General features: G+C 35.8%; 1 protein-coding gene across 3 annotated transcripts in view; it reads left to right on the top strand.

Annotated features, from left to right (window-relative positions):
• Window positions 1-775: 775 nt before the first annotated feature.
• LOC131800479 (anion exchange protein 3-like) overlaps window positions 776-14,740 on the top strand; it is a 139,067-nt gene continuing 125,102 nt past the window's right edge. The window contains exons 1-2 of one of the 3 annotated variants that reach the window (XM_059129741.1): window positions 776-920; window positions 12,156-12,239. The gene's annotated coding sequence lies outside the window, so the exon portion shown is untranslated. The remainder of the gene's footprint in view (window positions 921-12,155; window positions 12,240-14,740) is intronic. The other 2 variants (XM_059129742.1, XM_059129743.1) reach the window with 2 other exon arrangements.

A 14,740-nucleotide genomic window follows, 5' to 3' on the forward strand; every position in this document is an offset into this window, starting at 1 on the left:
GTTTTTATATCCTCCACCATTCTATGGGGGTATATTAACGTTATCATTCCGTTTATAACTCCTCCAAATACTCATGATAGAGACTACAAAGTATATATATTCTGGATCAGCGTAAAATTATATGTAGATTTATCGATGTCCGTCTGTCTGTCTGTTGTAATCACGCTATCGGTCCACATATAATGGTACCTCCCAATATTCGGTGTTTTGAGGATTTTAACGACATTATTCCCCGGAATTATTTAAAATTTCTTATTTCTAGCACACACAGCCTGTGACAAAAAATTGTGTATGCAGGTCCACGTCTTCGTATGGCTTCAATATAAAGATACCTCTCGTATACGTATTTGAAGTTCAGAATTGGTACAATATTTTTCGAGGAATTTTTATTTTTGAAATTTTTCAAGTTCCTCCCAAATGGTGGATTATTTTGCTTTAACTTTTTGACATATTTCCGAGATAAATAAAGGGAAAACATATTCCCATAAACTCTTCGTTTCATATCTTGGTGTAAGAAAATGGACCAAATGAATAACTGGAACGAGCCAAATGGTACTAAATAATGTACAGTAGTGCCTACATTCCCATCTCTGTACAGTATTTGCTCGTCCAGTCGCAGCTCAAACATAATGGGAGACATCAAGAGTGTGAGTATGTCATACTCTGCATGTACGACTGTATGATGACGTAGATGATTTTGAACGTTGTAGTTGTTGTTATTTTGTTGGTACTTTTCTTGATTTCGTTTAAAACGTGCTGAGCAGAGAAACTGTAAATCATTAGTGTGAGAAACGTGAAAACGGCAACAGCCAATACACGCGACACGTTACGATCAAGTTCAAGTTTTTTTGTTGTTGTTGCTGTTGTTATTTGGATCTTTTCTCCCTCCACGGTTCGATACACATGTCCAAAGATTTATCGTACGTTTTTTTGGTTAATCATCGTTTTTATTTTTTGTGTTCTACCCTTTACGCTCAAAGTTCTCGATCAGTGTGTGTTGCGTTGAAATGTGTTTCAATTTTCATTTTCGTGTATGACGGCGCAGTGTTGTTGTTATATTTCGCTTGGTTTCTATTTCACAACGTCTTTGGCTTGCGAATATCACCCGGACGGTTAACAATATTGTTTACGAATGTTGTTTGTTTATAAGAAGAACAACCGCAAGCTGGTTTATTTTTCTTGAAGCTTAAAAAAGAACGAATACAAAAATAAAAGAAAAATGTTTTGCTGTAATTTATTTTTGCGCGAAACGCAGGAAGAACTGTGGAATAGCGAAAAATTTCAAATTAATTTTAAAAATACCCAAAGACACTGCTTCCACTTCTCCACGGGGCATAAATTTGACACATCAACAATAATTTCGCAGATCGGTGATCATCATCATTAACTTCAACAGATTACCCCAAAAAAAAAAAAAAAAAAACAAAATACCAATACATTCGTACTTATTTACATACATACATACACATATTTGCCTCGAGCAACAAACTAAAATAACAAAACAAACAAATTGATCCAAACCAAAAAAAAAGAACAAAAACCAATCACCACAATTCGCAGTGAATCTTAACGAGTGGAAAGTTTTTTCTGTAAATGTTGCCGTCTGTCGTCTCTGATGCCAATCGTCATTTGTCTTGGCTAGTTGTCGGTGGCTCTTGTAATTGTTTATTTAACGAAAACTATAATTAAAATCATCACGCGACTATTATTTGGAAGAAAATGTCGGAGATTTGGGTCTAGAAAATCCCGGAAATAGAGAATAGGGAAAAACCCGCCTACAAAGAGAATAAAACTAACTTACTCTCTGAGAAAGATGTTGCTTGAGAATTCTGTCAGGGAAAATAAACAGACAGACCTAATATGTGTAGCTTTTTTTAAACGATATTTTTTTTACAATTGTTAAAAAAGTTTACTGGCCGTTGCCTTTTTGTGCAAAAATACACAAAAAGAGAGCGATATGTGAGAGAAATTATGACAATAGTGTGCCGAGAATTAATGGAGAAAAGTCTTCCTTTAAATTAAGCAATTTCGTTATGTGGCTGCTTCGATCAGCTGTTTTATGGTTAGCGGCATATGTTTTCTGTTTGCATTTCTAAATGTCACCTTTGTACACTTTTCATTATTTTTCTACGAAAGAAAAAAATCATTCTTGGTCTTCTAAACAAAAAAATATTGTTTTTATAAAAACAACAATAAAGGGATAAAGCCTGACCATTTTGCATCAACAAAAACAAGCAAAAAAGCTGCAAGTTCGGCCGGGCCGAACTTTGAATACCCTCCAACATTTGGAATGAATTTTGCAATTCTCAAAAACAATAAAATCTGTTAAAATGTTAAAAATACCTAATGTAACTGTTATAGTAGGGCCATACGACGACATGGACCTGCATAGGTAACTTTTGTCATAAGCCATTACAATATTCAAATGCGAAACTAAAAACACGGTAAATAATGTAGCTAAAATCATCAAAATACCAAATATCGGGAGGTACCGTTATATGGGGGCTATACGAAGACGTGGACCTGCAAAGACAATTTTCTGTCTTAGGCTGTAGTATCTATTACGAACTTTAAATACAAAATTTGAAATAATTCCGGTAAATAATGTCGCTAAAATTATCAAAATACCGAATATCGGGGGTTCCGTTATATGGGGGCTATACGAAGACGTGGACTAGCTAAGAAAATTTTCTCTCTTAGGCAGTAGAATCCCTTACGAACATCAAATACCAAATTTGAAACAATTCCGGTAAATAATGTCGCTAAACTCATAAAAATACCGAATATCGAGAGGTACCGTTATATGGGGACTATACGAAGACGTGGACCTGCACAGACAATTTTCTGTCTTAGGCTGTAGTATCCATTACGAACTTCTAATACCAAATTTGAAACAATTCTGGTGAATAATGTCGCTAAAATCATCAACATACCGAATTTCGAGAGGTACCGTTATATGGGGGCTATACGAAGACGTGGACCTGCACAGGCAATCTCCTGTCGTAGGCTTTCCACCATTGGGTAAAGGAAACATATATAAAAGTATCTGAATTCAAACGTGTTCCAGTTTAAACCACAATTACCGGTACGATCGTTTGGATAGCGCTGTTAAACTTTGCAAAAAAAAAAAAAAAAACATAAAGTGCGTGAGGCTGTTATATGGGGTCCATACCAATACGGGAACATCTATAGACAATTTTATACTTCAAGGATCTTCTTAAATACCAAATCTTCTTAAGGATTTTCTCAAATACCAAACTCGAAACAATTTCGTGCATAAATGTGACTAGGATTATCAAAATACCGAATATCGGTGGATATGGTTATATTTGGGCTATAGGAAAACGTGGACCTAAATATTCAATGTTCTGCCACGGAGCTAGAACCATTTATGAACTACAAATACCAATTTTTAAACAAATCCGTGGAAAATGGGCCAAAAATCATTTAAATGCTGAATATCCGGAGGTACCAATATGTGGGGCTGTACGAAAACGTGGACCAATACATACTACGTCCCGCCACCGGGGCTTTCAATACCAACCATCTTAGACACAATAACTTTTTTTCTGGGCTACTTCGTGATTTCAACAGACAGACGGACATCGTTAAATCGACTTAGAATTCTATTCTGATCATGACTATATATGCTTTATGGGGTTTACGACGAATATTTAGGGTTGTTACAAACGGAATGACAAAGTTAATTTACCCTCCTTTTGAAGGTGGAGGGTATAACGAAGAATCTTACCAAAAATAATAAGTAATTTTTATTTACTATACATTTTTTTGTTTACCCAAAATTCCTGAGTTGTGTTACTCAGAATTTGCAAATTCTTAGAGAAGAAAATTGCTCAGAAAGGTTATTTCAGTATCATCAGCTGTCCAAATAATCGATTGTTTTGTAAACAAATAAATTGTGAGTTAGTGAAACCAGTAAAAACAATAGGGATAAAGAAATCTCAAGCCAAAATAAAATTTGCAACTCAACAACAATTGGTCACTCTTTGCGAAACAAGTTGAGCGACAAAAGTTTGTCTCAACATTAGCCCACTATTTTTTTACGATAGCCCAACATTTTGTACAAAATGTTCTTCGATAACCCAAAAGTTCAGTAAATGACAGCGAGTAAAGGAAAAATTTTAACAGTTTTAATGGGATGTATATAATAACCCCAACCTGTGTTGTAAGGTGAAAAAATATTAAAAAAAATGTACACTTCATATATATATATCACAAAATACTACAAAATGTATATTAACATCATTATTGGCATCTTTTTATGCGATTTTTTTTATTTTATACTTTTATGCCAAGAGGGCATTCTGAATTGTCATAATTTGTCAAAATCGGTCCAGCCATTCTTGAGATATAAGCATTCTAGCTAACATCCCCTTTCTTCGTATATACACATTGTATATATTTCGCTATATATATCAGATATATTTACTATCGGCATCTACGTAATGGTCAGGATTGACTTTTTCATCTATTTGTGATTTCGTCGGGATTAAAAATATTCGCGGTTTAATGGAAATTTTGAATTTTATTTAACACATATGTTACGATCTATTTAATCCACTAAATATTACCAAATGGCCATCCAAATCGGAAGGCTTCTGTACAGCCCTAAGCTCTAGCCCCATGCTAACTTCGGCGTCGATTGGTCTATAATTGCAGCCTGTAGAGCAACTGCAAAATCAGGAAATTTTTCAGTTTTGGGTCCATTTCAACCCCTAAATATTATGCGATCATCTCCAAAAGCAAATTATTGATTGAAAATTTAAACATTTTTCACATTAACCACATACAGCTTATTAACATTGAGCTGATCAAATTTTTACTAAGAAAATAATTCCCAGTGTTCATTAACAATTTATTCAAAATTTTTGAGTTATCGAACGCATTAGGCATTTTATAATTTAACAATTTGGAGAATGTTTTAAAACGTTTGAAACATAAGTTATAGCAACTTTTAATGGAAAAATTACCGTTCAGACAGACCTATTGTTCTTGATGACTTGATAAATGGCCGTTTCATAAACTTAGTCTTTGTAACATTATAATTTAAATAATCGCCCACATGGTCTGCAATCTCATTATAGACATTTCCTACAATTTGTCTTTTTATAATGAGATGGGTTTCTATGACATTTGCATATCGCTTTCTTACTCATAACTAAAAAAAACAAGTAAAAAAGCAGTAAGTTCGGCCGGGCCGAACTTTGAATACCCTCCACCATTTGGAACGAATTAGAAAATTTTCAAAAAAATAAAATCCAATAAAAATTCTTTTAAAATCTTTAAAATATCTAATATAGGAAGGTGCGATATTGTGGACCTATAAAGACAAATCTATGTCTGCGTGTAAAGTACTCACAAGGAACTTCGTGTGTGGATTTTCAGACAATACGATTGGAAAATGTGACTAAAATCATCAAAATACCGAATATCGCGGGGTACGTTATATGGGAGCTATACGTTATCGTTAACCTATATAGAGAATTCTCTGTCGATGGGTAAAGTGCTCACAAAGAACCCCTTGTGTACAAAGAACCCCTTGTGACCATTCCTTTGAAACATATGGCTAAAAACTTCAAAATACCGAATATCGGGGGTACCGTTATATGAGGGCTATACAATATCGTGGATCTATATAGATTATTCTCTGCCGAGGTATAAAGTACCCACAAGGAACTCCTTGTGTGGATTTTTAGACAATTCCGATGAAAAATGTGGGTCAAATGATATAATACCGAATATCGGGAGGTACCGTTATATGGGGGATATACGATATCGTGGACCTGTATAGACAATTCTCTCTCAAGGGGTGAAGTACTCACAAGGAACTACTTATGTTGATTTTAAGACAATTCCATCGAAAAGCGTGGCTAACATCATCAAAATACCGAATATCGGAGGTTACAGTTATATGGGAAATATACGATATCGTGGACCTACATAGACACTTCATTTTGAGGAGGTAAAATGCCCATAAGGGACTCCTTTTGTGGATTTTCAGACAATTCCGTTTGAAAAATGTGGCTAAAATCATGAAAATACCGATTACCGTGGGGGTACCGTTATATGGGGGCTATACGATTTTGTGGACCTATATAGATAATTCTCTGCCGAGGTATAAAGTACCCACAAGGAACTCCTTGTGTGGATTTTCAGACAATTCCCTTGAAAAATGTGGGTAAAATCATCAAAATACCGAATATCGGGGGGGTACCGTTATATGGGGGCTATGCGATATTGTGAACCTATATAGATAATTCTCTGCCGAGGTATAAAGTACCCACAAGGAACTCCTTGTGTGGATTTTCAGAAAATTCCGTTCAAAAATGTGGGTAAAATCTTCAAAATACCGAATATCGGGGTGTACCGTTATATGGGGGCTATACGATATTGTGGACCTATCTAAATAATTCTCTGCCGAGGTATAAAGTACCCACAGGGAACTCCTTTTGTGGATTTTCAGACAATTCCGTTTGAAAAATGTGGCTAAAATCATGAAAATACCGAATACCGTGGGGGTACCGTTATATGGGTGCTATACGATATTGTGGACCTATATAGATAATTCTCTGCCGAGGTATAAAGTACCCACAAGGAACTCCTTGTGTGGATTTTCAGACAATTCCGTTGAAAAATGTGGGTAAAATCATCAAAATACCGAATATCGGGGGGTACCGTTATATGGGGGCTATACGATATTGTGGACCTATATAGATAATTCTCTGCCGAGGTATAAAATACCCACAAGGAACTTCTTGTGTGGATTTTCAGACAATTCCGTTGAAAAATGTGGCTAAAATCATCAAAATACCGAATATCGGGGGGTACCGTTACATGGGGGCTATACGATATCGTGGACCTATATAGATAATTCTCTGACGACGTATAAAGTACCCACAAGGAACTCCTTGTGTGGATTTTCAGACAATTCCATTGAAAAATGTGGCTAAAATCATCAAAATACCGAATATCGGGGGGTACCGTTATATGGGGGCTATACGATATTGTGGACCTATATAGATAAATCTCTGCTGAGGTATAAAGTACCCACAAGGAACTCCTTGTGTGGATTTTCAGACAATTCCGTTGAAAAATGTGGCTAAAATCATCAAAATACCGAATATCGGGGGGTACCGTTATATGGGTGCTATACGATATTGTGAACCTAAATAGATAATTCTCTGCCGAGGTATAAAATACCCACAAGGAACTTCTTGTGTGGATTTTCAGACAATTCCGTTGAAAAATGTGGCTAAAATCATCAAAATACCGAATATCGGGGGGTACCGTTACATGGGGGCTATACGATATCGTGGACCTATATAGATAAATCTCTGCTGAGGTATAAAGTACCCACAAGGAACTCCTTGTGTGGATTTTCAGACAATTCCGTTCAAAAATGTGGGTAAAATCATCAAAATACCGAATATCGGGGGGTACCGTTATATGGGGGCTATACGATATTGTGGACCTATATAGATAATTCTCTGCTGAGGTATAAAGTACCCACAAGGAACTTCTTGTGTGGATTTTCAGACAATTCCGTTCAAAAATGTGGGTAAAATCATCAAAATACCGAATATCGGGGGGTACCGTTATATGGGGGCTATACGATATTGTGGACCTATATAGATAATTCTCTGCCGAGGTATAAAATACCCACAAGGAACTTCTTGTGTGGATTTTCAGACAATTCCGTTGAAAAATGTGGCTAAAATCATCAAAATACCGAATATCGGGGGGTACCGTTACATGGGGGCTATACGATATCGTGGACCTATATAGATAATTCTCTGACGACGTATAAAGTACCCACAAGGAACTCCTTGTGTGGATTTTCAGACAATTCCATTGAAAAATGTGGCTAAAATCATCAAAATACCGAATATCGGGGGGTACCGTTATATGGGGGCTATACGATATTGTGGACCTATATAGATAAATCTCTGCTGAGGTATAAAGTACCCACAAGGAACTCCTTGTGTGGATTTTCAGACAATTCCGTTGAAAAATGTGGCTAAAATCATCAAAATACCGAATATCGGGGGGTACCGTTATATGGGTGCTATACGATATTGTGAACCTAAATAGATAATTCTCTGCCGAGGTATAAAATACCCACAAGGAACTTCTTGTGTGGATTTTCAGACAATTCCGTTGAAAAATGTGGCTAAAATCATCAAAATACCGAATATCGGGGGGTACCGTTACATGGGGGCTATACGATATCGTGGACCTATATAGATAAATCTCTGCTGAGGTATAAAGTACCCACAAGGAACTCCTTGTGTGGATTTTCAGACAATTCCGTTCAAAAATGTGGGTAAAATCATCAAAATACCGAATATCGGGGGGTACCGTTATATGGGGGCTATACGATATTGTGGACCTATATAGATAATTCTCTGCTGAGGTATAAAGTACCCACAAGGAACTTCTTGTGTGGATTTTCAGACAATTCCGTTCAAAAATGTGGGTAAAATCATCAAAATATCGAATATCGGGGGGTACCGTTATATGGGGGCTATACGATATCGTGGACCGATATAGCCCATCTTCGAACTTGACCTGCCTGCAGACAAAAGAGAGATCTGTGCAAAATTTTAGCTTCCTATCTTAATTCGTTTAGACTGTAGCGTGATTACAACAGACGGACAGACGGACAGACAGACGGACAGGGCTAAATCGTCTTAGAATTTTACGCTGATCAAGAATATATATACTTTGTTGGGTCTAAAATGATTATTTCGATGAGTTACAAACGGAATGACAAAGTTAATATACCCTCCATACCTTTTTTGGTGGAGGGTATAAAAACATTTTTCAACTGATATGTGATCGCTGCAGCAAAAAGTCTTCAAGATATCAACATGAAATTATATGTTGATATCTTGAAGACTTTTTGCTGCAGCGATCATTACCCTGGAGAGTTAATATGAAAGCCTGTTTGGACACTAAATATTTAGAATAGATGCCGTTAAAGGTCTTAGCAAGAAGTGAACATTTTTCCTGAAAGCAGATAACATATCTGCTTGAGGTAGGATGTTATTTTCCTTTCAAGTATTTTCGATTTATAACAAACAAGTAAATAACATTTGGTTCGGTAGGGTCGAACATTTAATAACCTCCACCCTTGGGTAAAGAAACAAATTTTAAAAGGAAGTTTCCTAATTCAAGCGTGTTCCACGGAGCTAGAACTCATTATGACCTACAAATACCTATTTTTAGGCAAATCCGTGAAAAAATGTGGCAAAAATCTTGAAAATGCCGAATATCGGGAGGCACAGTTATATTGGGGCTATGCGAAAATATGGACCTATAAATACAATGTTCTCCCATCGGAACTAGAACTCATTATGACCTACATATACCAATTTTTAGACAAATCCGTGGAAAAATGCGGCGAAAATTATCAAAACACCGAATATCGGGAGGTACCGTTATATAGGGGCAATACGAAAACGTAGACCTATACATATAATATTCCGCCACTGGAGCTAAAACCCATTATGACCTACATATACCAATTTTTAGAACAATCCGTGAAAAATGTGGCAAAAAAAAAAATCAAAATGCAGAATTTCTGGAAGTACCGTTATATCTTATATCCGGTACATCGGCACCGGTATATTTTATTTTAAATACCAACCATCCTTGATACATGATGCAAATTATGCTGTATATGATATCTGGCACCAAATATTGTTGTTGTGGAGAGTAAAATACAAAATCGGATGAAACATATATATGGGACCTATAGCTATAATTACCGATTTTCACTAAATCTGATAGAATTTCTTCCAGGCTAAATTCGTGCGTATTTGCCAAAGTCCATTCAATTTATATTCGCCATTTGGTGCACAAAAAACTTGAAATAGAGTAAAGATATATATGGGTGCTATATCCAAATCTGAACCTTGGCCCGAACAAACGATTTATGCAAATGTGACCTGTACTTGGACGTGGACAGACAAACGGACGGCATACATAAATTCTATGCGGATCATCAAAAGGAACTATGGGTCTAACTCGCTTCCTTCTCTATGTAGCAAACAAATCCACAGACATAATACCCTTACCTTTATGTTTTGTAGGGTGTAAAAATAAATGAAAGGCCATAGGCGGGCAAGGCATGATACATGTACACCAAATCAAAAAACCTTGTGAATATCAGGAATGAATTAGGAAAATTACAGATATTAAGATCATTAATTTTATAATGGGTAGTAAATATATACATGGGTGTGCTAAATATTTAGAGCACAAAAAGTACCCGCGAATACTGACCAAAGTCTGAGTAATATATTAAAATATATAAAAAAAAAAAACAAGTAAAAAAGCAAATAAGTTCGACCGGGCCGAATTTTTAATACCCTCCATAATTTGGAACGAACTCGAAAAACTGTAAAAAAAAATTCATCGAAAAATACGTTTTAAATGGGTTACATACAAGAACGAAGAACCTTCAAATACGAAATTTAAAGCAATTCCGTTGAAAAATGTCGCTTATGTCATCAAAATACCGGGATGGGGGGTACACTAAGACGTGGACCTGCATAAGTGACTTTTTTTCATAGGTCTTAGTACCCATTACGAAATGGGTACTAAATGCGAAATTTAAAACAATTCCGGTAAATGATATAGCTAAAATGTCATCAAAATACAGAAAAAAAAAATACAGTTTTATGTGGGATATACGAAGACGTGGACCTGCATAGATAATTTTCTGTCATAGGTTGAAGTATTCATTACGAACTATAAATAAGAAATTCCGGTGAAAAACGCCGCTAAAGTCACCAAAATATCGAATATCCGGAGGGGTCGTTATACGGTGGCTATACGAAATATGGACCTTGGATTATATTCTCAGTTACACTGATCCTTCAAGCCGGATCGAGAATTGAAACTACATTCAAAGAATATGGTTGTTCTTTCTTTTCTCACATTTTATTTTTGGTACTTCGATCCATATACAAAGAAATGAATCTACACCCAAGCGAAGCGGTTGTATTCTTTTCTCATTTAAACATTGATCCTACGAGCAGGATCTAGAATAGAATTGGCAATCGAAGGGGAAGATTTTATTCCATTCTCATTTATAGACCTGCTTACGCATTTTTTCTAATAGGATGTACTCATTACGAAATTTGAAACAATTCCGGTCTATAATGACTCTAATACCATAAAAATGCAGAATATTGGGAGTCAGCTTTATATAGGGGCTATACAAAGACGTGGACCTGCATAGGCGATTTTTTGTCATAGGTTATAGTACCCATTACGAACTTTAAATGCGAATTTTAAAACAATGCCGGGAAATTATATAGCTAAAATCATCAAAATACGGAATATTGAGAGTTACGTTTATATGGGGGCTATACGAAAACGTGGACCGACATGACCCATTTACGAACGTAATTTGCCTACTGGCAAATGGTACACATGTGTGCAAAATGTTAGCCTTCTATCTCAATTAGTTCGAAAGATAGCGTGATTACAACAGACAGACACATAGACCGACGGACATCGATAAATTGACTTAGAACTTTACGCTGATCCAGAATATTTATACTTTGTTGGATCTGACATGAGTATTTCGAGGAGCTACAAACGGAATGCTAAATTTAATATACTCTCCATAGTATGGTGGAGGGTATTAAAATAGGGGTTAGTCTCGCAGAATTTTGTAGTCAAATGTTCATGCAGAACATATGCTATGCTATGCTTAGTTAAGCAACAGTAATAGATAGCGCATTCTGCCTTTCTTACTGCCATATTTAACAAAATTCGACATACCAATGGTTGGTGATGTGGACATTTCTTGACATCAGACATTTTATTACCAATCGCAGTTTACCAACAACGTCAACCTCAATAAAGCTGTCAAAAATGTGATGTGTTCTTGTAACTGGGATTTTTCAGCCAACGTGTTAAATATCTCCGCATCGTAATTGGATACATTTTAAAAACCAAAATAAATACATGTGTGCGTGCTTTAAATATCACAATTATCGCGATGTCTCTAATTCGTCTCTTTCGTAATTGTTTCTTTTTTTTGTGTCTCAAAATTGTGTTCCCCAAAAAAATATCTCCAAACAATTATTGTAATTACAACAAATTGTTTATTTATGTAGGTAGCTGTTATGACCACCGATGTGAATACACACATTCAATATTAATCTAACAATCATCGCAACAACAACTGATAAAACAAAAGGGTGAGTAATTTAAACGAGTACAGTTAAGCCTTTGTTAATACAAAATATATTCTGAAAGTCAAAAAATATAAACTCTTTTAACCTATAAGTATAAAATTTTATTGAAAAATCTATAAAAAATTTAATGGGCGTTTCGCAATACTTTATAGAAGCGGATCTGGGCAGAAAATTTTCTCTCATAGAAAGAAGTACTCATTACGAACTCCAGATACCAGATTTAAAATAATTTCGATGTAAATTTTTTTCCGCATATCTGGAGATACAGTTATATGGGGACTATCTCAAAACTTGGACCTATATGGACAGTTCTATGCAAGGATGTTCTCTACATACTAGAAACGCACATAATTGATAAATATAATTGTAAAATGTTTACCACGTCTTTATATCAAAATATCAGATTTCATAGAAAATGCGACGATAAGTATTGTCCCATCAGCTGGTTAATGAACTCAGGTCTACATGTAAAGTCCCATTTTTAAGTGCATTCATTATCTATTCATGGTATTGATACACATTCATACCCTTCACATTCAGTAGAAGTTACACACTCATAGATTCAGTGTTCAACAAGAATAAAATTATATTTTGAGTCAGTCGCAAGGAAAGAATCGGTCGACGCAAAAAGCTTATCTTAAAAAAATGGCAACCTTATCAATGGGGGTTTTATACAAGTTTATAACGAAATAAAATTTAGTAACTCTATTCGACAGATGTCGCGTGGCGATCAATTTTTCCAGGATATCATCGATAATAATACGAGGCTTTCTTTCGATCAAATTTAACTATGCAGGGTGAGATGAAAAAACTGCAACCAACTTCACACTGCTGTCATTTCTAAGCCACTCGTCCGACAGATGTTAAAATTATTCCAGTGACAGCTCATTATATTGTTTACAACCGTACAAAAGCATTTTGCTGAGAATTTTCGAGAAAAAAAGATATTCGTGATGAAATTCAAGCGTGAATTGTATCTCGAATCATCGCTCATTACCGTGATGCTGGTAGCGTAGCCCAACGTCAATGAAGTGGACGGAAGAAAACAGCAACATCAGTAGAAATGGATCGAAATGGTAAAGAAGCGACTTGATCGAAACCCGCGTCGCAGTGGTCGAAAAACGGCTCGTGAGCTGAACATATCGCCACATTCCATTCGGCAAATATTGAAAAATGAGGTCGGGGTGAAGCCATTGAAATTCCAAAAAGTGCAAGAACTTACACCGCTACAAAAAGAAAATAGACTCAAAAGAGCTAAAGAGTTGCTTCGCTTGGAATTTATAAATATTGAACAGTAAAGAAAGGCCATCGGGCGGGGTCGACTTTATGATACATAAACCCCTTTGCATCTTTTGTAGAGCTACCCATAAAAAAAGGTTTTTATGGGGATCAGATAATACCAACAATGATTATAGTTATAACTTAACGTCGGAAATAACAAATATAGGAAGGATTTCTAAATCGAATCGATTTCTAATAAATTTGTGGAGGATTTTGTGGCTGAACCGATTTTCATCAAAATCCATCTTATTTCAGCTGATCTTACACTTTTTAGGCACAATAAAAGTGAAATCGGATGAAGATATATATAGAAGCTATATCCAAATCTGATCCGATCTCGATAATATTTAGCAGAGGTATTTCTATAATATATCTGATAGATGTCATCAAATATTCTTTTTGTGAAGAGCATTTTACTGGGGACTTAAATATTAAATCGGATGAAACATATATATGAGAGCTATGCCTATATCGTAACCAATTTTCATCAAATTTTATACACTTTCTTCCAGACCGAATTCGATCGTGTGTGCCAAAATTCTATTCAATTCGGGCTTATATTATTATATATGGGAGGTATATCCAAACCTGAATCGATCTCGATAAAATTTGACAAAAATAGTTCTGAGATGTATTTAATATATTTCCTAGATATCGATGTTACGGAGTGCATATTGCGGACAAAATTAACAAATCGGAAGAAAATACAGGGTCAGATGAAAAAACTGCAACCAACTTCCGACTGCTGTCTTTCCCAAGCCACTTGCCCGACAGCTGTTAAAATTATTCCAGTGACCGCTCATTATATTGTTTACAAGCGTAAAAAGGCATTTTGGTGAGAATTTTCCAGAAAAAAAAAAACATATTCGTGATGGAATTCAACCGTGATAGTGTGATTTCTTTATATTTGGCTGGAAACCACAAGTGACTATCGTTAGAGCACTCCAGCATATAAATGTGAATAAATCGTTTGTATCTCGTACCATCGCTCGTTGCCGTGATACTGGTAGCGTAGCCCGACGTCCAGGAAGTGGACGGAAGAAAACAGCAACATCAGCAGAAATGGTTCGAAAAGTAAAGAAGCGACTTGATCGAAACCCGCGTCGCTGTGGCCGAAAAATGGCTCGTGAGCTGAACATATCGCTCGGGGTAAAGCCATTGCAATTCCAAAAAGTGCAAGAATTTACACCGCAACAGAAAGAAAATAGACTCAAAAGAGCTAC

The sequence above is a fragment of the Musca domestica genome, unplaced genomic scaffold, assembly GCF_030504385.1.
Source record: "Musca domestica strain aabys unplaced genomic scaffold, Musca_domestica.polishedcontigs.V.1.1 66, whole genome shotgun sequence".
Taxonomy (NCBI): Eukaryota; Metazoa; Arthropoda; class Insecta; order Diptera; family Muscidae; genus Musca; species Musca domestica.